The sequence below is a fragment of the Salvelinus alpinus genome, chromosome 7 (assembly GCF_045679555.1).
Source record: "Salvelinus alpinus chromosome 7, SLU_Salpinus.1, whole genome shotgun sequence".
NCBI lineage: Eukaryota > Metazoa > Chordata > Actinopteri > Salmoniformes > Salmonidae > Salvelinus > Salvelinus alpinus.
Genome location: NC_092092.1, coordinates 9608745 through 9634176, shown reverse-complemented (window position 1 = coordinate 9634176; position 25432 = coordinate 9608745). Strand labels below are relative to the sequence as shown.

General features: G+C 43.2%; 1 pseudogene; it reads left to right on the top strand.

Moving 5' to 3' along the window:
- LOC139580396 (syntaxin-binding protein 4-like) overlaps positions 1 to 25432 on the top strand; it is a 63597-nt pseudogene that overhangs the window by 11081 nt on the left and 27084 nt on the right.

Here is a 25432-nt window from a genome sequence, read left to right as displayed (position 1 = left end):
TTGGGTCACAATTTTATTTATTTGAATGATTTCTTTTGAAGCAGTGCTGGTGTCAGCTTGGTTGGTTAGGTCCAACAGCAGCTGACTGAGAGCGCTCGTTTCTGGACTCAGCTCTTGGGTTTGAAGTGCTTTTAAAATGGAGAATTTAATTTAGGTGTAGCCACAATTAGGGTTGCACATTTTGGGGAATATTCAGAGGTGGAAACTTTCCGTGGGAATTAACGGGAATATGTGGGAATTAATGGGAATAAATGCAAATTAATATTAATAGCATTTAAATGTAGATGTTTTTTTGCATAGGATATATTTACCATATCATATCGACACAGAAACATAATAATTTTACCTTATCATAAGTAGACATAATTGCAAATGATTAAATCCTTCCAATAGAAATAAAAAGTGATTTAGTTACGAATTGAACTTTAATTAAATGAGGTGACTCATCACATGGGATGATTTCACTGAACAACAAAAGAAAGGGAATATTGAATGATCCCCAAAGATCCATTGCGTCTCCCAAAAACATTTTCAACATGCATCTGTAAAATGATAGTCAAGAAACTAAAGCTTTGGTTGTCTTCCTCTCAGGCTTCCATGTCTTCTCTCTGGACTTTCTCAATGTCCACCTCTTGAACGTCAGACTCCGAGGCCTCATCTTCACTGTCACGTTCCAACCTTGTTGAGGATGGCTCATTGTCAGGTTCAAAAAGCCTCAAATTTGCCTGGATCGCCACCCATTTTTCAACCCTGTGCTTTGGTTTGTGTGTTCCCAAACAAGGACCAGTTGCGCTCTGAGGCGGCCGATGTTGGTGGGATTTGGAGGATGATGGAAGCAACAGGGGAAAGAGCCTCAGATGCACAAAGTCCCTTCCACCAGGTGGCTGATGAGATATGTTTGCACGACTGCCATATTGCATCTCCATCCCAAAGCCCTTGCTTGGAAGTGTACTTCGTCAGACTGCCAAGAACCTTGCCCTCATCCAGGCCAAGGTGGCGAGACACAGTAGTGATGATACCATAGGCCTTGTTGATCTCTGCACCAGACAGGATGCTCTTGCAAGCGTACTTGGGGTCCTACATGTACGCTGAGGCGTGTATGGGCTTCAGGTAGACATCTTCACGCTTATTGATGTATTTCAGAACTGCAGTTTCCTCTGCTTGGAGCAGCAGTGAAGTGGGCAGGGCAGTATGGATTTCTTCTCTTACATCTGCAAGCAGAGTCTGAACATCAGACAGGGTGGCATTGTCTCCCTCAATCCGTGCAATGGCTACTGCTATAGGTTTCAGGAGTTTCAGGCTGCTTACCACTCTCTCCCAAAATACATCATCCAGGAGGATCCTCTTGATGGGGCTGTCCATATCGGCAGACTGTGATATGGCCATTTCATGGAGAGACTCCTTCCCCTCCAGGAGACTGTCAAACATGATGACAACACCACCCCAACGGGTGTTGCTGGGCAGCTTCAATGTGGTGCTCTTATTCTTCTCACTTTGCTTGGTGAGGTAGATTGCTGCTATAACTTGATGACCCTTCCCATACCTAACCATTTCCTTGGCTCTCTTGTATAGTGTATCCATTATTTTCAGTGCCATGATGTCCTTGAGGAGCAGATTCAATGCATGAGCAGCACAGCCAATGGGTGTGATGTGAGGGTAGGACTCCTCCACGTTAGACCAAGCAGCCTTCATGTTCGCAGCATTGTCTGTCACCAGTGCAAATACCTTCTGTGGTCCAAGGTCATTGACTGCCTTCAGCTCATCTGCAATGTAGAGACCAGTGTGTCTGTTGTCCCTTGTGGCTGTGCTCTTGTAGAATACTGGTTGAGGGGTGGAGATGATGTAGTGAATTATTCCTTGCCCACGAACGTTCGACCACCCATCAGAGATGATTGCAATACAGTCTGCTTTCTCTATGATTTGCTTGACCTTCACTTGAACTCTGCATCCAGCAAATGAGTAGATAAAGCATGTCTGGTTGGAGGGGTGTATGCTGGGCGAAGAACATTCAGAAATCTCTTCCAATACACATTGCCTGTGAGCATCAGAGGTGAACCAGTTGCATACACAGCTTGAGCACGACATTCATCAGCATTTCTCTGACTATGTTCCTCCATTGAGTCAAAAAACTTCTGATTCCAGGAGGACCATGAGCTGTTGCTATCGATAAGGTGTCTGATTCATCATTTTCACCTCGAATAGAAGTAGAGGGACTTATGTCAGAGGTTGCTTGTTGTGAGCGCTGAGGGAACTTTATGATTCTGGCCAGATGATTCTGCATCTTTGTTGCATTCTTCACATATGATTTGGCACTGTATTTGCAAATGTGCACAGATTTTCCTTCTACATTAGCCACAGTGAAATATCTCCTGTAAAGATTAGGGGGAAAATGAGTAAAAAAATAAATAAATACAATTCCATGTACAGATAAATAGTTAAGCAATGAGATAAAACAACTCCTTTGTAAGATAAATGTTTAAAAATGAAACATGTATGGAAACAGGTGAATTAACACTCCTCGGTTAGCAGGCTCAAGTAAGCTTAAACCCACATGGTAGCAAAAACTAACTAGCAGAAATTGTTAACAAGTTAGAAATGATTTAAACACACTTTGCTGTAGGCTACTATTTACTAGTTAACAAAAAATAATGTATGTCATATAAAATATATTCACCCCACCAGGTATTGTCGTTCTGCCCCTGAACAAGGCAGTTCAGGGGCAGTGTTCCTAGGCCGTCATTTAAAATAAGAATTTTATCTTAACTGACTTGCCTAGTTAAATAAATGTAAAATAAAAATTGTAATCAAAACTTACCAGAAAGCATGTAGTCCTTGGCTCAGACAGTGTAGTAGTGTGGGCTCAATAGCATCTCATGTAGTGTGCCAGATCTTCAGAGTGCACTGCACATGCACTGTGCAGGCAGAGGGTTGCAGTTCCATTGAATTGGGGATAGTTTAACCAAAATATGCCACAAGACCTAGAATTGCCTTATGCGTATCCCACAAAAATGTTCAAAAATGAATTTAAGCAAAATTCCCCACATTCCCGGACTTACCTACCCATGTAAAATTTACGGAAATTTAGCGGAAAGTTGCCAACCCTTTGCAACCCTAGACACAATTTTAATGATATTTTTTTGTGTTTTCATTACTGCTGGGAAGCCCTAATTCTGCCCTACATGCATTAGTTGGTGTGTTTCTTTGGACTTCTTTGGAATTTTACAACATAATTCTGCAAGTAGGGCTTCAATTGAATGTCCAGTTTGAAGAGTGGCCCCCAAACCTCACTTCCGTAAATAGCTATTGGTGGGATTACGCTGTCAAATATTTTGGTCCAAATTCTAATTGGGGTGTTGATTTTAGAATAATAATTCTCTCTTTCTCTCCAGGAGGCAAGACAGACTCCTCCTCCTCCTCCTCCAGATCTACCAGTCCCACCAGCCAGCTCCTCAGTCCTAAAGAGGGGGTCACAGGACCTCCCTATACCACTGGGCCCCCCTATACGTCAAACCCCAACACAGCCCCTACACAGCCCGTCTTCAAGTAAGTGACATTCTGAAATTGACAGAATTGACAGTTGAAATTGACAGTTGAAGGACTGTCTATATGTGTGTATATATGGGTGTGTGTGTGTGTGTGTGTGTGTGTGGACGTCGGGCCCTCATACCACCCTCATGGAGTCTGTTTCTGACCGTTTGAGCAGACACATGCACATTTGTGGCCTGCTGGAGGTCATTTTGCAGGGCTCTGGCAGTGCTCCTCCTGCTCCTCCTTGCACAAAGGCGGAGGTAGCGGTCCTGCTGCTGGGTTGTTGCCCTCCTACGGCCTCCTCCACGTCTCCTGATGTACTGGCCTGTATCCTGGTAGCACCTCCATGCTCTGGACACTACGCTGACAGACACAGCAAACCTTCTTGTCACAGCTCGCATTGATGTGCCATCCTGGATGAGCTGCACTACCTGAGCCACTTGTGTGGGTTGTAGACTCTGTCTCATGCTACCACTAGAGTGAAAGCACCGCCAGCATTCAAAAGTGACCAAAACATCAGCCAGGAAGCATAGGAACTGAGAAGTGGTCTGTGGTCACCACCTGCAGAACCACTCCTTTATTGGGGGTGTCTTGCTAATTGCCTATAATTTCCACCTGTTGTCTATTCCATTTGCACAACAGCATGTGAAATGTATTGTCAATCAGTGTTGCTTCCGAAGTGGACAGTTTGATTTCACAGAAGTGTGATTGACTTGGAGTTACATTGTGTTGTTTAAGTGTTCCCTTTATTTTTTTGAGCAGTGTATATATATATACAGTGGGGCAAAAAAGTATTTAGTCAGCCACCAATTGTGCAAGTTCTCCCACTTAAAAAGATGAGAGAGGCCTGTAATTTTCATCATAGGTACACTTCAACTATGACAGACAAAATGAGAAAAGAAAATCCAGAAAATCACATTGTAGGATTTTTTATGAATTTATTTGCAAATTATGGTGGAAAATAAGTATTTGGTCAATAACAAAAGTTTATCTCAATACTTTGTTATATACCCTTTGTTGGCAATGACAGAGGTCAAACATTTTCTGTAAGTCTTCACAAGGTTTTCACACACTGTTGCTGGTATTTTGGCCCATTCCTCCATGCAGATCTCCTCTAGAGCAGTGATGTTTTGGGGCTGTTGCTGGGCAACACGGACTTTCAACTCCCTCCAAAGATTTTCTATGGGGTTGAGATCTGGAGACTGGCTAGGCCACTCCAGGACCTTGAAATGCTTCTTACGAAGCCACTCCTTCGTTGCCCGGGCAGTGTGTTTGGGATCATTGTCATGCTGAAAGACCCAGCCACGTTTCATCTTCAATGCCCTTGCTGATGGAAGGAGGTTTTCACTCAAAATCTCACAATACATGGCCCCATTCATTCTTTTCTTTACACGGATCAGTCGTCCTGGTCCCTTTGCAGAAAAACAGCCCCAAAGCATGATGTTTCCACCCCCATGCTTCACAGTAGGTATGGTGTTCTTTGGATGCAACTCAGCATTCTTTGTCCTCCAAACACGACGAGTTGAGTTTTTACCAAAAAGTTCTATTTTGGTTTCATCTGACCATATGACGTTCTCCCAATCTTCTTCTGGATCATCCAAATGCTCTCTAGCAAACTTCAGACGGGCCTGGACATGTACTGGCTTAAGCAGGGGGACACGTCTGGCACTGCAGGATTTGAGTCCCTGGCGGCGTAGTGTGTTACTGATGGTAGGCTTTGTTACTTTGGTCCCAGCTCTCTGCAGGTCATTCACTAGGTCCCCCCGTGTGGTTCTGGGATTTTTGCTCACCGTTCTTGTGATCATTTTGACCCCACGGGGTGAGATCTTGCGTGGAGCCCCAGATCGAGGGAGATTATCAGTGGTCTTGTATGTCTTCCATTTCCTAATAATTGCTCCCACAGTTGATTTCTTCAAACCAAGCTGCTTACCTATTGCAGATTCAGTCTTCCCAGCCTGGTGCAGGTCTACAATTTTGTTTCTGGTGTCCTTTGACAGCTCTTTGGTCTTGGCCATAGTGGAGTTTGGAGTGTGACTATTTGAGGTTGTGGACAGGTGTCTTTTATACTGATAACAAGTTCAAACAGGTGCCATTAATACAGGTAACGAGTGGAGGACAGAGGAGCCTCTTAAAGAAGAAGTTACAGGTCTGTGAGAGCCAGAAATCTTGCTTGTTTGTAGGTGACCAAATACTTATTTTCCACCATAATTTGCAAATAAATTCATAAAAAATCCTACAATGTGATTTTCTGGATTTTGTTTTCTAATTTTGTCTGTCATAGTTGAAGTGTACCTATGATAAAAATTACAGGCCTCTCTCATATTTTTAAGTGGGAGAACTTGCACAATTGGTGGCTGACTAAATACTTTTTTGCCCCACTGTATGTATATATATGTATGTATATGTACCTTCAAACTCAGTGCCTCTTTGCTTGACATCATGGGAAAATCAAAAGAAATCAGCAAAGACCTAAAAAAAACTTGTAGACCTCCACAAGTCTGGTTCATCCTTGGGAGCAATTTCCATATAGCTGAAGGTACCACGTTCATCTGTACAAACAATAGTACGCAAGTATAAACACCATGGGACCACGCAGCCGTCATACCGCTCAGGAAGGAGACACCTTCTGTCTCCTAGAGATGAACGTATTTTGGTGCAAAAAGTGCAAATCAATCCCAGAATTTTTTCAGTCTCCTGAGGGGGAATAGGTTATGTGGTGCCCTCTTCACGACTGTCTTGGTGTGTTTGGACCGTGTTAGTTTGTTGGTGATGTGGACACCAAGGATCTTGAAGCTCTCAACCTGCTCCACTACAGCCCCGTCAATAAGATTAGGGGCGTGCTCGGTCCTCCTTTTCCTGTAGTCCACAATCATCTCCTTTGTCTTGATTACGTTGAGGGATAGGTTGTTATTCTGGCACCGGCCAGGTCTCTGATCTCCTCCCTATAGGCTGTCTCATCGTTGTCGGTGATCAGGCCTACCCCAGTGATGTACTGGGCCGTACACACTTCTAAATAATTCTAAATTCCCAGTCAGTACTGGCCCAATCAAGAGATCCCAGCAGAGGGAGGGGAAGACATCACAATCAAATAAATAAACTGTATGTAGACACACAATACAACTACATTATGTCATTATGATGTCATTACCTGTCATTATATCATTACCTGTCATTAAGATCACAATGGCTTATAGTAAAGACACAGATATAAATACTTTTCTTCATTTCAGCAGTTATCACACACCATTATTAAAAAATAGTTCACCATATAGCCAACTCCTTTCGCATTAGGCGCATTTGTTTTGACTCACCTACTCATTCTAGGGTTTTTCTATATTTTTATTTTCTGCATTGTAGAATAATAGTGAAGACACTATGAAATAACACATGGAATTATAGTAAATATGGTAGTAAATAGTAAATGTAGTAGTTGTCACGTTCTGACCATAGTTCTTGTGTGTTTTACTTGTTTCAGTGTTGGTCAGGACGTGAGCTGGGTGGGCATTCTATGTTGTGTGTCTAGTTTGTCCATTTCTATGTATGCCTGATATGGTTCTCAATCAGAGGCAGGTGTTTGTCATTGTCTCTGATTGGTAACCATATTTAGGTGGCTTGTTTTGTGTTGGGGTTTGTGGGTGGTTGTTTCCTGTCTTTGTGTTCTGCACCAGATAGGACTGTTTTCGGTTTTCACATTTATTGTTTTGTTGCTTGTAGTGTTCACGTTACTATCTTTATTAAATCATGTTGAACACTAGCCGCGCTGCGTTTTGGTCCTCTCCTTCATCCCAGGAAGAAAGCCGTTACAGTAGTAAATATATAGTAAATATATTTTAGATTCTTCGAAGTAGCAAGCCTTTGCCTTAATGACAGCTTTGCACACTCTTGGAATTCTCTCAACCAGCTTCATGAGGTATTCCCCTGTAATTAATTTCAATTAACAGGTGTGCCTTGTTAAAAGTCAATTTGTGGAATTTCTTTCATTAACGCGTTTGAGCCAATCAGTTGTGTTGTGACAAAGTAGGAGTGGTATACAGAAGATAGACAAAGTAGGAGTGGTATACAGAAGATAGACAAAGTAGGAGTGGTATACAGAAGAGTGGTATACAGAAGAGTGGTATACAGAAGATAGCCCTATTTGGTAGAAGAACAAGTCCATATTATGCCAAGAACAGCTCAAATAAGCAAAGAGAAACGACAGTCCATCATTACTTTAAGACATGAAGGTCAGTCAATACAGAACATTTCAAGAACATTGAAAGTTGCTTCAAGTGTAGTCGCAAAAACCATCAAGCGTTATGATAAAACTGGCTCTCATAAGGACCGCCACAGGAAAGGAAGACCCAGATTTTCCTCTGCTGCAGAGGATACATTTATTAGAGTTAACTGCACCTCAGATTGCAGCCCAAATAAGTGATCCATGGAGTTCAAGTAACAGACACATCTCAACATCAGCTGTTCATAGGAGACAGAGTGAATCAGGCCTTCATGGTTGAATTGCTGCAAAAAAATCACTACTAAAGGACACCAATAAGAGGAAGAGACTTGCTTGGGCCAAGAAACACTAGAAATGGACATTATACCGGTGGAAATCTGTCCTTTGGTCTGACGAGACCAAATTTGAGATTTTTGGTTCCAACCGCCATGTCTTTGTGAGCCGTACAGTAGATGAATGGATGATCTCCGCATGTGTGGTTCCCACCATGAAGCATGGAGGAGGAGGTTTGATGATGTGGGGGTGCTTTGCTGATGACACTGTCAGTGATTTATTTAGAATTCATCAGATGACCTGGCCTCCACAATCACCCAACCTCAACCCAATTGAGATGGTTTGGGATGAGTTGGACCACAGAGTGAAGGAAAAGCAGCCAACAAGTGCTCAGCATATGTGGGAACTCCTTCAAGACTGTTGGAAAAGCATTCCAGGGGAAGCTGTTTGAGAGAATGCCAAGAGTGTGCAAAGCTGTCAACAAGGCAAAGGGTGGCCACTTTGTAGTAACCACATATTACACAGTGACCCCAGGTTTGGTAAAGCGTTTGAATACCCCCGAGGTGGATAAGAGAGTTTTCCTATGAGACCCTCAAATTTACGGGATTGTTTAGTAAGGTCAGATTTGCCTAAGAAAAAAGTATTGTTTTTCATGACTATCATTCCTGAAGGCAATATTCCTGCTATGATCAGAGGGAACTCTCTTATCCATCTCCATTCAGGTAAAGGTTCCAGGTGGAATAACATGTAACACAAGATGTGTTGTATATCCTTATGTGTCCCTGTAACCTTTGTTATGTGGGTCAGACCAAACGTGAACTTAAGACGAGGATATGTGAGCGTAGGAGCTCCATTGGCAACCACAATGAAAAATCACCTGTTGCCAGGCCTTTCAAAAGCCATAGTCATGAACTAAGTGCCTTACGTTGTATAGGCATTGATTTGGTGAAGGCGCCACGTAGGGGAGGAGATGGGGATAAATTACTTCTCCAAAGAGAGACATATTGTATAGACGGTTGGGAACTCTTGCCCCAGCAGGCCTTAATGAGGAATGTTATTTTTCTTGTTGTTTGTACTATCTTGTTGTACTTTTCTTGTTGTTTGTACTATCTTGTTGTACTTTTCTTGTTGTTTGTACTATCAATAGGCCAAACACTTTGGTAATGACATCACAATGTAATTGTATTGATTGTCTGTGTATCTTTATTAGATTGTCATGTTTCCCCCACAGCCCTCTCTGCTGGGATCTCTTGATTGGGCCAATACTGACTGGACATTTTTGAATTATGCCCACCTGTGAGGTTGTTGTGACATTGATTGTCATTGCCTTGAATGCTGAAGAAGGGCTCAATTTAAGTTTATTTACCGCAGTGCTGTCCTATTTCTGTTATTTTATTTAGTCATGACCACACTTAGTCTGAACTATTGTCTCTCATCTCTGCCACCTCCCGACAGTGTCTTTCTGATTTTTTTTCTCTCTCTGTCTCTGTCTCAATTTCAATTTAAGGGCTTTATTGGCATGGGAAACATATGTGAACATTGCCAAAGCAAGTGAAGTAGATAATAAACAAACGTGAAATTAACAATAAAAATTAACAGTAAACATTACACTCACAGAAGTTCCAAAATAATAAAGACATTTCAAATGTCATATTATGTGCAAATAGTTAAAGTACAAAAGGGAATATAAATAAACATAAATATGTGTTGTATTTACTTTGATGTTTGTTCTTCACTGGTTGACCTTTTCTTGTGGTAACAGTTCACAAATCTTGCTGCTGTGATGACACACTGTGGTATTTCACCTAGTAGATATGGGAGTTTATCAAAATTGGGTTTGTTTCATCTGAGGGAAATATGCTCATACATTTGGCAGGAGGTTAGGAAGGGCAGCTCAGTTTCCACCTCATTGTGTCTCTCTCTCTCTCTCTCTCTCTCTCCCTAGTGACATCATTCAGTTGATATGCATCTCAAAAGGAACAGGCCTGGGCCTCATCATCAAGGGCGGAGCTAACCGAGCCGAGGGACCAATGGTGTTGATTCAGGAAATAGTGCCTGGGGGAGACTGCCAGAGGGTGACTTGTCACTATGTTTACCTTCTGATACTGGGGGAATCAGGGGTTACACAGGGGTTTTCTGTGAAAACATAATAAAGTGTGAGATGTTAAGGCAGAAAATAACTCTAACTATGTTTAACATTTTTTAGAATTTTTTTGAAACAAGTAATTTTTTTCATTTCACTTCACCAATTTGGACTTTTTTGTGTATGTCCATTACATGAAATCCAAATAAAAATCAATTTAAATGACAGGTTGTAATGCAACACAATGGGAAAAATGCCAAGGGGGATGAATACTTTTGCAAGACACTGTATTCTCTACCTGTATTTAACTAATACAATAACTATAGCCTAATGACCTAAAGATATTCTCTGTATTTAATGACCTAAAGATATTCTCTACCTGTATTTAACTGATATTGACCATATTGTTATCATATTACAATGAAACCATGACCCTTGATCTAGTTTGTTTTTTATATGACAGGACGGTAGACTACAGCCAGGAGACCAGCTGGTGTCGATTAATAAGGAGTCGTTAATCGGAGTGACTTATGAGGAGGCTAGAAGTATCCTGACACGCACCAAACTCAGGTGGGGCTTTTATGACTTCACTTGAATATGTATTGACAGGATAAACTTCCTGAGGTCCACCATCTTGTTTTCAAGGTTCCTGTATAAACAGACAGTAGTAGAAGAGTAAACACATCCATCTCTACTGTAATGTGTCAAGAACAATCTCTGAAGGAATCGTGTGAACTATAACGTAGACTGCGTTCAAATGGCAGCCTATTCAATAGTGCACTACCTTTGACTTGATCCCTATGGGCCCATGTCAAAAATAGTGCACTATATAGCGAATAGGGTGCCGTTTGAGATGCAGTCTATTGACTATATTCAAAGTAGTCCAATCCATTCTCAATTCTCCCTTCTGTCTGTCCTTCTCCAGACCAGACCCTACGGTGGAGATAGCGTTTATGAGACACAGGACTTCCACCAGTTCTGCTTCCTCCAGCAGTGGCCCCCAGAGTCCTTTCACCCCACAGGGCGCAGCCAGTGGAGCCTCCTCAGTGCCCCCCACCAGGAGAGGGACCCTGGCTGTGCTGGGGGCCCTGCCTCCCCCTCGGTCACTGCTCCAGCACAGGAGAACCACGCTCCCTGCAGCCCTCCCTGGAGCTCCCCTGGTGGTGCCCAAGATCACCTCCACCCTCAACCCCACCAGCGAGACCCTGCCTTCTGTCAACCTCAGCCAGGTTTGGGACTTTAACGCAGGGACAAATGCACACACGCACATACACACCCCCACAGGGTTTTCTGTGAATATGGTTATTCCTCCTTATGGTTTTAATAGTTGGTGTGGTTGTGGGATGTGGTGTTGTGTGTAATGTTCCCTCTAAGCTGCACGCGTACGCCACAGCGAGAAGTAGGAGATTGAACTTCACTCAACTTTATAGAGCAGTGGTCACCAACCGGTCGATCACGATTGACTTGACGATCTCCAAGGCTTTCCTAGTCGATCGCCAAACATTTCAGTAAAAAAAACAATGATAAAGCCTTGTGTTCCTATTTTTATTTGTCTCGGGCTGTTGGCAGTAGGTGCACCCAATTCAGCTGCCGTGCGCGGGGTAGGCCAACTGTTGCCATTTTTAACTATTTAATTTGTCTAAAGGTACAAATTTTGTTGTACAAAAAAAGTGCACTATAGGCCTACCGCTGGCCAATCGGATGACTCAGATCACTGTCTGCAGTAACGTAGCAGGCATAAACGATAGCTACAGAGTTGATACTGTGAGATTTCAAAACGTTTAAAACTATGACTAGAGAGAGACTGTCAACGAATACAGCAAAGAGCTGCTGTTTTTATGAGTGAGTTCATGTTTAAGTTCTTACTCAGCCCTGTCGACACTTTGTATTCAACACTTTTATAAGCCATAAAATGCACGTTCTTCCTATTTCCACTCAGCGCTACAACAAGCACTGCAGCAGTAATGAATGAGTAGCAAAGGATCTATAGGCTCGCTTCGTTGTCGTTGTTGTTGTTGTCGTTGTTGTTAGCAGCTTGGGTCTTTTTTAATATCAAGGAATATTTCACTTTCTCTGATCATACGAGTAACAACATGAATTTGTGCTTGAGGCAGAAATAATGCGGTGCGACTCGAGTTTCGCCATCAGCTGGAAGACGGTGTCCCTTTTTGATCAGCGGAGGAAAGGGAGAGCGGAGGAAAGGGAGAGCGGAGGAAAGGGAGAGCGGAGGGATGTTGAGAAATTGAGCCTCAGTCTGCTGCTCTCTCCCTCCACTGAAACTGACCATCACATGCAGGCACCATCAGCCCAGTAAAATAAAAAGCAAATTATTTAAATGTATGCTCACTCAGCTATGCCTCACAATACAACAACGGTTCTATTACCAGTGTGATCATATAGCCTACCTCAAATATAGAAATACAATTGTAAAAAAATGGCCCGAACAACAATGCATTGGCAGGGCAATTCAAGCAAAACCAATATGCGGTGATAATGTGTTGGGCCTATAGCTTACAGCACAAACCTCATTGCTACAGTAATGTTTTTAATAGGTTAATGTTGTAAACTCAGCAAAAAAATAAACATCCCTGTTTCAGTACCCTGTCTTTCAAAGATAATTAGTAAAAATCCAAATAACTTCACAGATCTTCATTGTTAAGGTTTGGAAACAATGCTTATTCCATGAACCATAAACAATGAATGAACATGCACCTGTGGAACAGTCGTTAAGACACTAACAGCTTACAGACGGTAGGCAATTAAGGTCACAGTTATGAAAACTTAGGACACTAAAGAGGCCTTTCTACTGACTCTGAAAAACACCAAATGAAAGATGCCCAGGGTCTCTGCTCATCTGCGTGAATGTGCCTTAGGCATGCTGCAAGGAGGCATGAGGACTGCAGATGTGGCCAGGGCAATAAATTGCACTGTCCGTACTGTGAGAAGCCTAAGACAGCACTACAGGGAGACAGGATGGACAGCTGATCATCCTCGCAGTGGCAGACCACGTGTAACAACACTTGCACAGGATCGGTACATCCGAACATCACACCTGCAGGACAGGTACAGGATGGCAACAACAACTGCCCGAGTTACACCAGGAATGCACAATCCCTCCATCAGTGCTCCGACTGTCCGCAATAGGCTGAGAGAGGCTGGACTGAGGGCTTGTAGGCCTGTTGTATGGCAGGTCCTCACCAGACATCACCGGCAACAACGTCGCCTATGGGCACAAACCCACCGTTGCTGGACCAGACAGGACTGGCAAAAACTGCTCTTCACTGACGAGTCGTGGTTATGTCACACCAGGGGTGATGGTCGGATTCGCGTTTATCGTCGAAGGAATGAGCATTACACAGAGGCAAGTACTCTGGAGCGGGATCGATTTGGAGGTGAAGGGTCCGTCATGGTCTGGGGCGGTGTGTCACAGCATCATCGGACTGAGCTTGTTGTCATTGCAGGCAATCTCAACGCTGTGCGTTACAGGGAAGACATCCTCCTCCCTCATGTGGTACCCTTCCTGCAGGCTCATCCTGACATGACCCTCCAGCATGACAATGCCACCAGCCATACTGCTCATTCTGTGCGTGATTTCCTGCAAGACAGGAATTTCAGTGTTCTGCCATGCCCAGCGAAAAGACCGAATCTCAATCCCATTGAGCACGTCTGGGACCTGTTGGATCGGAGGGTGAGGGCTAGGGCCATTCCCCCCAGAAATGTCTGGGAACTTGCAGGTGCCTTGGTGGAAGAGTGGGGTAACATCTCACAGCAAGAACTGGCAATTCTGGTGCAGTCCATGAGGAGGAGATGCACTGCAGTACTTAATGCAGCTGGTGGCCACACCAGATACTGACTGTTACTTTTGATTTTGACCCCCCCCCTTTGTTCAGGGACACATTATTCCATTTATGTTAGTCACATGTCTGTGGAACTTGTTCAGTTTGTCTGTTGTTGAATCTTGTTATGTTCATACAAATATTTAGACATGTTAAGTTCGCTGAAAATAAACACAGTGAGAGGATGTTTCTTTTTTTGCTGCGTTTTAAGTCATGTGATTTTGACTCAAAAGGTTGGTGACTACTGTTCTAGAGTTTTCCCTGTTAACACTATCAACGTTTCTGTTTACTGTGGCAATTGTGATCGAATCAACGCAATATTAGCCACTTTCAATGCAACATACCGAAACAAAACTAACTATGCAAGAGATTTTGTTGTAGGCAGAACGCATCGAAGTAGGATTCTATTGCATTGGCAGGCATTACTCAGCCCGTACTCTACACAGACCGGTGTGGCATAAACAATCAGAGCTGCAGTAGGCCTATTGTAAATACAAATAGACCATTGCCATACATGGATCTGTGCCATTTACTTTGAACTGGACTGTGTTTACAATATGAGCGATCGTGAGTAGATGTACTTTTTTGGAGATCAAAGTGAGAGCTGCATGTAGGCATGTGCACATTTTGTTCGTATTCTTTGCTAGTTCGTGAGTTATTAGCCCAGTTATAGATAATTTGTAGTCAGCAATAGGGGTGTGATTGCTTCCTACATTTCTAGACCCTTTAAAAAGTGAGTCAGGTAAAGACCTTTTTTTTGTCTCAAAACACAACACTGCCCCTTTAAGACAAAAAAAAATCTATTAATCTGACTCACTTTTTAAAGGGTCTAGAAATGTAGGAAGCAATCACTCCCCTATTGCTGACTACAAATGATCTGTAACTGGGCTAGAGTAAGCTAAGTAACCTATAGGCAGAGGGTAGCATAATTTGTCTGATTCTCTGTAGTAATGGTATGGAAATAATAAGGAATTTTATTTTGTAAAATGGTTTCTTGTATCAAACAAGTCAACAACATTTTCAGTCACCTCCTTGTCTAAAGGACAAGTGGATAAACAGGTCAATGTCAAGCCTTGCAACTTAACGCGGGTACAGCCTCAGTGTTCACAGTAAACGCTCAATGGAAATTGCACCGAATTTTTCACAACGTTCAAGTTTACACTCAGCAGACCTGAAATTTGCCCAGAGCCTAAAAAAATTAGAGGGAACATTGGTTGTATGGTGTGGTGGTAATGTGGTGGTGTGGTGGTAATGTGGTGGTAATGTGGTGGTAATGTGGTGGTAATGTGGTGGTAATGTGGTGGTAATGTGGTGGTGTGGTTGTGTCCTGCAGGTGCGAATGAGGACAGAACAGACGTGCGTCTCCTCCCCTCCTCAGAGTCCCAGCACCACAGACGCCAAGCCTGGTGAGAAACCTGGCTATTTCTCTATCTCTCTGTATCTCTGTCTCGGTTTTTCCTCTCTTTCCCCCTCTCATTTTTTTTCTCTCTCTATCTCAACCTCTCTCTCATTCTTCTTCCCCTCTCTGTCTCACCTTCACCTTGGCCTCTGGGCTAATATAAGTACACTGACATTTCTGAAAATAGCCAGACCAGAAAGTGGTGCAGTGAGTTGTTGTTGATGTACATTTCTGAACATCGTGTCCAATCGCTTTAGGACATGTTCCAGTCCTGCCCTCGGATACACCTACAATTAGGATACATCACAAATGACACCCTAATTCCTATGTAGTGCACTTCTTTTGATCAGGGCCCATTGGCCTCTGGTTTAAAGTAGTGTACTATATACATGGAATAAGGTGCCATTTTGGGACGCATACCTGTAGGTGGAATCTACGTGGAAACAGATCACAGCAGGTCGTAAAGAAGAGATACTAGTTAAACGAGCGTGTGCCTTTTTAGCCCTTATCTCTCTCTAGAGGACAGAGCCATGTCATAAACTCAGTCTGTGAGTACAGGCAAACTACCTACATGTACATACTACCTCAACTAACCGGTGCCCCCGCACATTGACTCTGTACCGGCACCCCCCTCTATATATTGTTATTTTTTACTGCTGCTCTGTTACTTTTATCTCTTATTCTTATCCGTATTTTTTGAAACTGCACCGTTGGTTAGGGCCTTGTAAGTAAGCATTTCACTGTAAGGTCTACACCTGTTGTATTCGGCACATGTGACTAATACAATTTGATTTGATTTGAGGCAAACGAGTGAGTCAGGCCAACAACCATCCCCAGTAATGATGTGACATATATTTGAAAGCTACTTTTGAAACCAGTTCTAGCATGATTTCTTGTCATGCACATTACTCATCGATCCATGTGTGTCTCCAAGGTTCAGTGTTCTCAACTGTTCTGTGCTTTTGTGTGTATTTGTTCTGTTATTGTTCTAAGCTGGGTTGTATGGTTTGACACATTTTTACACTGCTCTACTCTGTTCTATACTATTCTAATCAGTTGAAAGCAATTCTGTAAGGGTATGTGTGGTACCAAAGTTCCCTCTGGGAAATTATTGTTCTACTCTGCTCTATATTACAATATGCTGTCGTCTATAGCAGCGCTTCCCAAACTCGGTCCTGGGGCCCCTCCCGGGTTCACGTTTTGGTTTTTGCCCTAGCACTACACAGCTGATTCAAATAACCAATTCATCATCAAGCTTTGAATATTTGAATCAGCTGTGTAGTGCCAGGGCAAAACGTGCACCAGGGGGGGGGGCTCCTGGACCGAGTTTGGAAAACCCTGGTCTATAGTAGGCCGTAAGGGCCCTGGTCAAAGTAATGCACTATATAGGGAATATGGAGCCATTTGGGAACCTGAGCTCAGATTAGTATAGAGGGGGCTGTAGTGATGTGGTGTGGCATGCAGCCTGGAAGGAGGAAATTAGGCAGGTGGGAGATGCTTGGATCTGATGGTGTCAAAACAAGACATTCTGTCCGCCTCCGTCCCAATAACATGTTGTCATCTTCCGGATGGAATCTCTTGTCAGAATAATGTTCTTCAGAGCGCTTTGGAATGATGATGAGTGGTGTTGTCTGGATACTGGATGTTCTGTGTTGCTCAACATGCTAATGATCAGTTGACACAGAGGTGTGAATAATTAGCACATAGGTTTCCTTCAAATGTTGCCCAACATGCTAATGTTCAGGTGGTGCAGTAGTATAATCAGATATGACTCCTGTGAAACACGTTTACTACATTTACCTGTTTACTGCATTTACCTGTTTACTGCATTTACCTGTTTACTGCATTTACCTGTTTACTACATTTACCTGTTTACTGCATTTACCTGTTTACTACATGTACCTGTTTACTACATGTACCTGTTTACTACATTTACCTGTTTACTACATTTACCTGTTTACTACATTTACCTGTTTACTACATTTACCTGTTTACTGCATTTACCTGTTTACTGCATTTACCTGTTTACTACATTTACCTCTGTTTACTGCATTTACCTGTTTACTGCATGTACCTGTTTACTACATTTACCTCTGTTTACTACATTTACCTGTTTACTACATTTACCTGTTTACTACATTTACCTGTTTACTACATTTACCTGTTTACTGCATTTACCTGTTTACTGCATTTACCTGTTTACTACATTTACCTGTTTACTACATTTACCTGTTTACTGCATTTACCTGTTTACTACATGTACCTGTTTACTACATTTACCTGTTTACTACATTTACCTGTTTACTGCATTTACCTGTTTACTACATGTACCTGTTTACTACATGTACCTGTTTACTACATTTACCTGTTTACTACATTTACCTGTTTACTACATTTACCTGTTTACTACATTTACCTGTTTACTACATTTACCTGTTTACTACATTTACCTGTTTACTACATTTACCTGTTTACTACATTTACCTGTTTACTACATTTACCTGTTTACTACATGTACCTGTTTACTACATGTACCTGTTTACTACATGTACCTGTTTACTACATTTACCTGTTTACTACATTTACCTGTTTACTACATTTACCTGTTTACTACATGTACCTGTTTACTACATTTACCTGTTTACTAAAGTGAGTTACAGTCATGCTTGCATCCATTTTACGTACGGGTGGTTCCAGGAATTGAACCCACTATCCTTGCATTGCACGCACCATGCTCTACCTACAGAGCTACAGAGGACTGTATCTGTCTGTCAGAGGACTGCCTCTGTCTATCCTCTTGTCGTGAACTTGGTGGATTTTTGAACAGATGGATTTTTTTTGTGTGGAAGGCTGCAGTGAAGCCGAGCCGTCCATCAGAATCATTTCCCTCCACCGTTCTTTCCTGTTTTTTTCATCTCTAATTATCTCTCTCTCCAGAACCTGTCTGTTTACAGCTCACCTGTTCTCACTCTGACTAGACCTGTCTGTTTACAGCTCACCTGTTCTCACTCTGACTAAACCTGTCTGTTTACAGCTCACCTGTTCTCACTCTGACTAGACCTGTCTGTTTACAGCTTACCTGTTCTCACTCTGCCTAGACCTGTCTGTTTACAGCTCACCTGTTCTCACTCTGACTAGACCTGTCTGTTTACAGCTCACCTGTTCTCACTCTGACTAAACCTGTCTGTTTACAGCTCACCTGTTCTCACTCTGACTAGACCTGTCTGTTTACAGCTCACCTGTTCTCACTCTGACTAGACCTGTCTGTTTACAGCTCACCTGTTCTCACTCTGACTAGACCTGTCTGTTTACAGCTCACCTGTTCTCACTCTGACTAGACCTGTCTGTTTACAGCTCACCTGTTCTCACTCTGACTAGACCTGTCTGTTTACAGCTCACCTGTTCTCACTCTGACTAAACCTGTCTGTTTACAGCTCACCTGTTCTCACTCTGACTAGACCTGTCTGTTTACAGCTCACCTGTTCTCACTCTGACTAGACCTGTCTGTTTACAGCTCACCTGTTCTCACTCTGACTAGACCTGTCTGTTTACAGCTCACCTGTTCTCACTCTGACTAGACCTGTCTGTTTACAGCTCACCTGTTCTCACTCTGAAATGACAAAGGGCTGAATTGAGATATGCTTGTGTAACAGACTTGTGTATAAAGTGGGATTGTTCCCATAAAGTGGGATTGTTCCCATAAAGTGGGATTGTTCCCATAAAGTGGGAATATTCAGAATAATATGTGTAACGTACCTTAAATTCTGATTTGTCTCAGAACGTGACAAATCTCTCTTTCTCTCTTGCTCTGCAAATCTCTCTCTCTCTCTGCCTCTGCCTCTCTCTTTGCCTCTGCCCCTCTCTCTTTCTCTTCCCTCTCTGCCTCTGCCCTCTCTTTCTCTGCCCTCTCTGCCTCTGCCCTCTCTGCCTCTGCCCTCTCTGCCTCTTCCCTCTCTGCCTCTGCCCTCTCTGCCTCTGCCCTCTCTGCCTCTGCCCTCTCTGCCTCTGCCCTCTCTGCCTCTGCCCTCTCTGCCTCTTCCCTCTCTGCCTCTGCCCTCTCTGCCTCTGCCCTCTCTGCCTCTTCCCTCTCTGCCTCTGCCCTCTCTGCCTCTGCCCTCTCTGCCTCTGCCCTCTCTGCCTCTGCCCTCTCTGCCTCTTCCCTCTCTGCCTCTGCCCTCTCTGCCTCTGCCCTCTCTTCCTCTGCCCTCTCTGCCTCTGCCCTCTCTGCCTCTGCCCTCTCTGCCTCTGCCCTCTCTGCCTCTGCCCTCTCTGCCTCTTCCCTCTCTGCCTCTGCCCTCTCTGCCTCTGCCCTCTCTGCCTCCGCCCTCTCTGCCTCTGCCCTCTCTGCCTCTGCCCTCTCTGCCTCTGCCCTCTCTGCCTCTGCCCTCTCTGCCTCTGCCCTCTCTGCCTCTGCCCCCTCTCTCTCTCTCCTCCATTTTATAAGCTTTTCTTTTTCAACATGTATATGCAATAAATGTAATACATTTGTCATAAACAACAACAACGTTATGCGTTATTATACCCAGTCACTGGTTCACTTGGTTACCTGTCTGTCTCCCTCTACCCAGAATCCTCCCCTGTATGGCAGCCAGTCAGCAGTCACGTACCACAAAGGAAGTGCTCCCTCAGCTCCATCTGTCGCCTCAAACTGGAGAGGCTGGAGCAGGTCAGTGTGGAAGCGTGTGTGTTTATCAGTGTGTAATGGTTTAATGTATGTGTCTAAAAATTAGAGTATGTGTATGAGAATGTTTTGTTTATAATTGTGTGTGTGTGTCTGTGTGTGTGTACTGTACGGATGGGGTTTGACATTAGGGTCATTGTATTGATTGTGTTGATTTAGCCTCATCCCTGCAGAGACACTGCTCAATAAGCTATTACTGCTGCTGGTCTGTCATGTGCTCTGGCCTGATTACACTGCACCATACAGCCAACGTGTGTGCTCAGTGTGTTCACTGTGCATTGTCCGAGCTGCTCCAATCATTCTCCCACGACATCATGGCAATATCGATAGGCAGTATTCACATCCAGCATGCTTAGTCACGCTAGGTGTGTGTGTGGTTTACTAGTCTGTGTGTGTGGTCATATTTAAGAGTATGGTGTGTGTGTGTAACTCTGTGTGTGTTGCCAGGCTCTGGATGCATTGGGACTGAATCCTACAGAGGCACAGAGACAGACGTTGAGGGCCAGACTACAAACAGACCCTGCTGGGACAGTGGCCTACGCAGGTAAGATTACACTTCCCCATAACCTTACCTGACCCTAACTCTAACCCTGCTCTGACAGTGGCCTAGGCTGGTAAGATTACACTTCCCCATAACCTTGCCTGACCCTAACCCTGCTCTGACAGTGGCCTACGCAGGTAAGATTACACTTCCCCATAACCTTACCTGACCCTAACTCTAACCCTGCTCTGACAGTGGCCTAGGCTGGTAAGATTACACTTCCCCATAACCTTACCTGACCCTAACTCTAACCCTGCTCTGACAGTGGCCTAGGCTGGTAAGATTACACTTCCCCATAACCTTGCCTGACCCTAACCCTGCTCTGACAGTGGCCTACGCAGGTAAGATTACACTTCCCCATAACCTTACCTGACCCTAACTCTAACCCTGCTCTGACAGTGGCCTAGGCTGGTAAGATTACACTTCCCCATAACCTTACCTGACCCTAACTCTAACCCTGCTCTGACAGTGGCCTACGCAGGTAAGATTACACTTCCCCATAACCTTACCTGACCCTAACTCTAACCCTGCTCTGACAGTGGCCTATGCTGGTAAGACTACACTTCCCCATAACCTTACCTTACCTGACCCTAACTCTAACCCTGCTCTGACAGTGGCCTAGGCTGGTAAGATTACACTTCCCCATAACCTTACCTGACCCTAACCCTGCTCTGACAGTGGCCTAGGCTGGTAAGATTACACTTCCCCATAACCTTACCTGACCCTAACCCTGCTCTGACAGTGGCCTACGCAGGTAAGATTACACTTCCCCATAACCTTACCTGACCCTAACCTGCTCTGACAGTGGCCTAGGCTGGTAAGATTACACTTCCCCATAACCTTACCTGACCCTAACCTGCTCTGACAGTGGCCTGCGCAGGTAAGATTACACTTCCCCATAACCTTACCTGACCCTAACCTGCTCTGACAGTGGCCTAGGCTGGTAAGATTACACTTCCCCATAACCTTACCTGACCCTAACCTGCTCTGACAGTGGCCTGCGCAGGTAAGACTACACTTCACCAAAATCTAGCCAATTTTGTCTTTGCAGCTGGCCCATCTAGTGGAAACCGCTCAGTTCTGCCTCCAGGGCAAGACAATGTACGTTTAACCCTGATGGCTGATATTTATCCTAAACAAATGCACATCCTTCAAAAGTCTTAAAAAATATTTTATTAATTTATCTGATTTAAAGGCCTTAACATGTCTCAAATTCAGTTTTCAAAGGTATTTTAAAATACGACAGACATGGCTACAGGGTTTCTGTTATGTTGTGCCTCTATCACCATGGCAATAAAATAATAAAAGACAATTTGATAGACAACAAAACGAATTAGAGCTGGGACGAGAAATGGAAATAACCAAAACCAACATTGCCCTCTTACCGAAGCAATTTTCCTTATGTTTGTGATTAGGCTTCAGAGCGTTCCTGCAGATTGTTTAGTTGTAAAACCATTATTTGGTCAACAGTAATGTGCATTAACCTGCTTCCTGCAATGAAAGTATCTGCCCTGTCCCTGTTTCAGTGCTGGCTCTCATTCCCTCTCCCCTCTTTGCACATAGAGTGAAGGGAGAGATGCATTCTGTGAAGCACAAGCATACATTTTGAGCAACATTTTGAAATGTAATTCCCGGGAAAGAGAGTTTTTTTAAAACAACTACTGTTACTGTTGTTAAAAAAAGAGGAGAGTTTCATATTTATGTGAGTATAACAATTATTTCTCATCGATCAATATAGAGGATGTAACAGCCCTTTAAAGATGGAGTATATAATTGAGATGATACGCTAGCGGAACGGAGCCGAGAGCACCATTTGCGGTGAATAGCCTACATCAAGAGCCTATATAGGCCTACCAATGGAACATTTTTGTAGGACATTACATTTACTGTGAGATCAATTGCATTTCTATCTATCAACAATATCATATTTAGAGTGAGCAATCTAGCTAGTGTGTTTTGAGTTCTAACTTTCACAGGTGGTAGGCCGAAATTATGTGGCAAATAGGCGAATATGCACAAACATGTAGGCAAATTAATCTCTAAAGGGCCAAAATTATATCTGATCATTCTGGATCCTATATTGACATGTTGCACATCAAAATATCCATCATGCATTCCCTGAACATGTTAGATGATAGCTAACTTCTTTCAGTGGTCGGTGCCCTTTAAGATGAGGGAGAATGATTTATTTTATTTTATGTATGAGCATGGCCTTGTTTCTATTACATTCAGATGACATTCACCAAGCTCAAGTTTTCCCTGCACCCATCATGAGGTTTCTACAACCTAGTCTATGAATGAAAGTTTACATAGAATAGAGTTTAAAAAAAATACTGTATTAACATCCGATGAGATCAAAGCATTGACTTTAGTGATCTTGTTCTCTGTAACCAATCTTTCTTTCCGTCTACTTTCTAAAAACTCTATTCTATTCACTGCACAACACACTGACTACACCCACTTGCTCTCCAATGATTAATCATTGGTCCAACAGTTGCAAACGTTTCTATTGGACAAATTCAGGCATGTTTATCCCTGTTTCATTCTGTTTTCTTCCGTTTTTAAGAAACAGTCTACATCGGTTGTCAGGTCATAGTCAACATATCTACTAGAACTAACGTGTTAATAAACCCGCTACAATCATACAGTACGGTGTACAGTCAGAAAGCAGTTTAGCAGTTACACTGGTGGCCCCGGTGACAAATTAATCAAACAAAAGCTTACCTTGACTTGGAAGAGTTCCAGTGATGGATAGCCATAGCCAGCTAGTTGTTTTTCACAACAATTGCATCCCTCTCTGTTTGAGCTGGTTGTTTGAGTAGACTAAACTAGCTAACTGCTAAATACAACCAAATATAGCTATCTCTCTCTTGCTTCTCCTTAATTTTGAAAGAAACTGTTCAACTATTTTCCTTCTCTCTTTGAGTCAACTACTCACCACATTTTATGCACTGCTAACTAGCTGTAGCTTATGCTTTCAGTACTAGATTCATTCTCTGATCCTTTGATTGGGATCGGGACATCCTCTGGAAGTTGTCATAATTACTGGAAGTTGTCATAATTACATAATTACTAGCTGTCCTCCGGCTACACCATGGTGCTACCCTACAGAGTGCTGCTGAGGCTACGGTAGTCCTTCATTGCAAAACAGTGTGTTTTAATCAATTATTTGGTGACATGAATATATTTAGTATGGTTTTATCTAAAAAAAAATTTTTTTTTTTTTATGTTTCACTTTTTATTGATATGAAATTCATGGTCCTTCCCTTCCTCCTCTGCGGAGCCTCCACGGACTTCTTTCATCAAATCAAAGCAAATGTATTTATATAGCCCTTCTTACATCAGCTGATATCTCAAAGTGCTGTACAGAAACTCAGCCTAAAACCCCAAACAGCAAGCAATGCAGGTGTAGAAGCACGGTGGCTAGGAAAAACTCCCTAGAAAGGCCAAAACCTAGGAAGAAACCTAGAGAGGAACCAGGCTATGAGGGGTGGCCAGTCCACTTCTGGCTGTGCCGGGTGGAGATTATAACAGAACATGGCTAAGATGTTCAAATGTTCATAAATTACCAGCATGGTCAAATAATAATAATCACAGTAGTTGTCGAGGGTGCAACAGGTCAGCACCTCAGGAGTAAATGTCAGTTGGCTTTTCATAGCCGATCATTGAGAGTATCTCTACCGCTCCTGCTGTCTCTAGAGAGTTGAAAACACGTCCGGTGAACAGGTCAGGGTTCCATAGCCGCAGGCAGAACAGTTGAAACTGGAGCAACAGCACGGCCAGGTGGACTGGGGACAGCAAGGAGTCATCATGCCAGGTAGTCCTGAGGCATGGTCCTAGGGCTCAGGTCCTCCGAGAGAGAGAAGGAAAGAGAGAAATAGAGAGAGCATACTTAAATTCACACAGGACACCGGATAAGACAGGAGAAGTACTCCAGATATAACAGACTAACCCTAGCCCCCCGACACATAAACTACTGCAGCATGAATACTGGAGGCTGAGACATGTCTTACTTAGTACAGGAAAAACTCAGTCGAGAGCCATTCACTTAGCTACCTTGCTCCTAAGTATAGCCATTTGATACCTGATTCACTGAATGAGGGAATTATCTTTATTAGATTTTTTGTTGTAGGCTAATGTTCTATTGTTATATTATAAACTGGTTGGTTCAAGCCCTGAAAGCTGATTGGCTGACAGCCGAGGTATATTTAACCGTATACAACGGGCATGACAAAATATGTATTTTTACTATTATTATGTTGGTAACCAGTGTATAATAGCAATAAGGCATTTTGGGGGGTTGTGATATATGGCCAATGTACCACAGCTAAGGGCTGTGTCCTAGCACTCCACATTGAACAGCCCTTAGCCGTGGTATATTGGCCATATACCACACCCCCTCATGCATTATTGCTTAAGCATAATACCTCCAGGAGAGCTACTGGGTGTGCAGGCTTTTGTTCCAGCCCTACTCAAACACCAGATTCTATAAATCAACTGCTCAACAGGACCTTGTTAAGCTGACTCAGGTGTGTTTGAGCAAAAGCCTGCACACCCAGTGGACTAGCTCTCCAGATGGAGAGTTGACCACATGCCTTTTATACAGTAACAGTGCTGTATATATTTGACTTCAAGGCATATTTTCACAGTGGTAATGTGATGGTATTGAGTATCATTATACTAAGCTGGTGTTGGTATCGAAGCCACAATTTTGAACACTCAGAGTTTGTGATCTACTGTAGCTAATGATTAGCCCATTGCAGTAGCCTAAACAAATGCAGATGTCAAACCCCATGCTTCAGCCATCTATAGCCTAGCCACTATGCTACTACATCCATTAGGCGACTGGAGTTAGAAGATGGCGCCGGAGGGGATGGC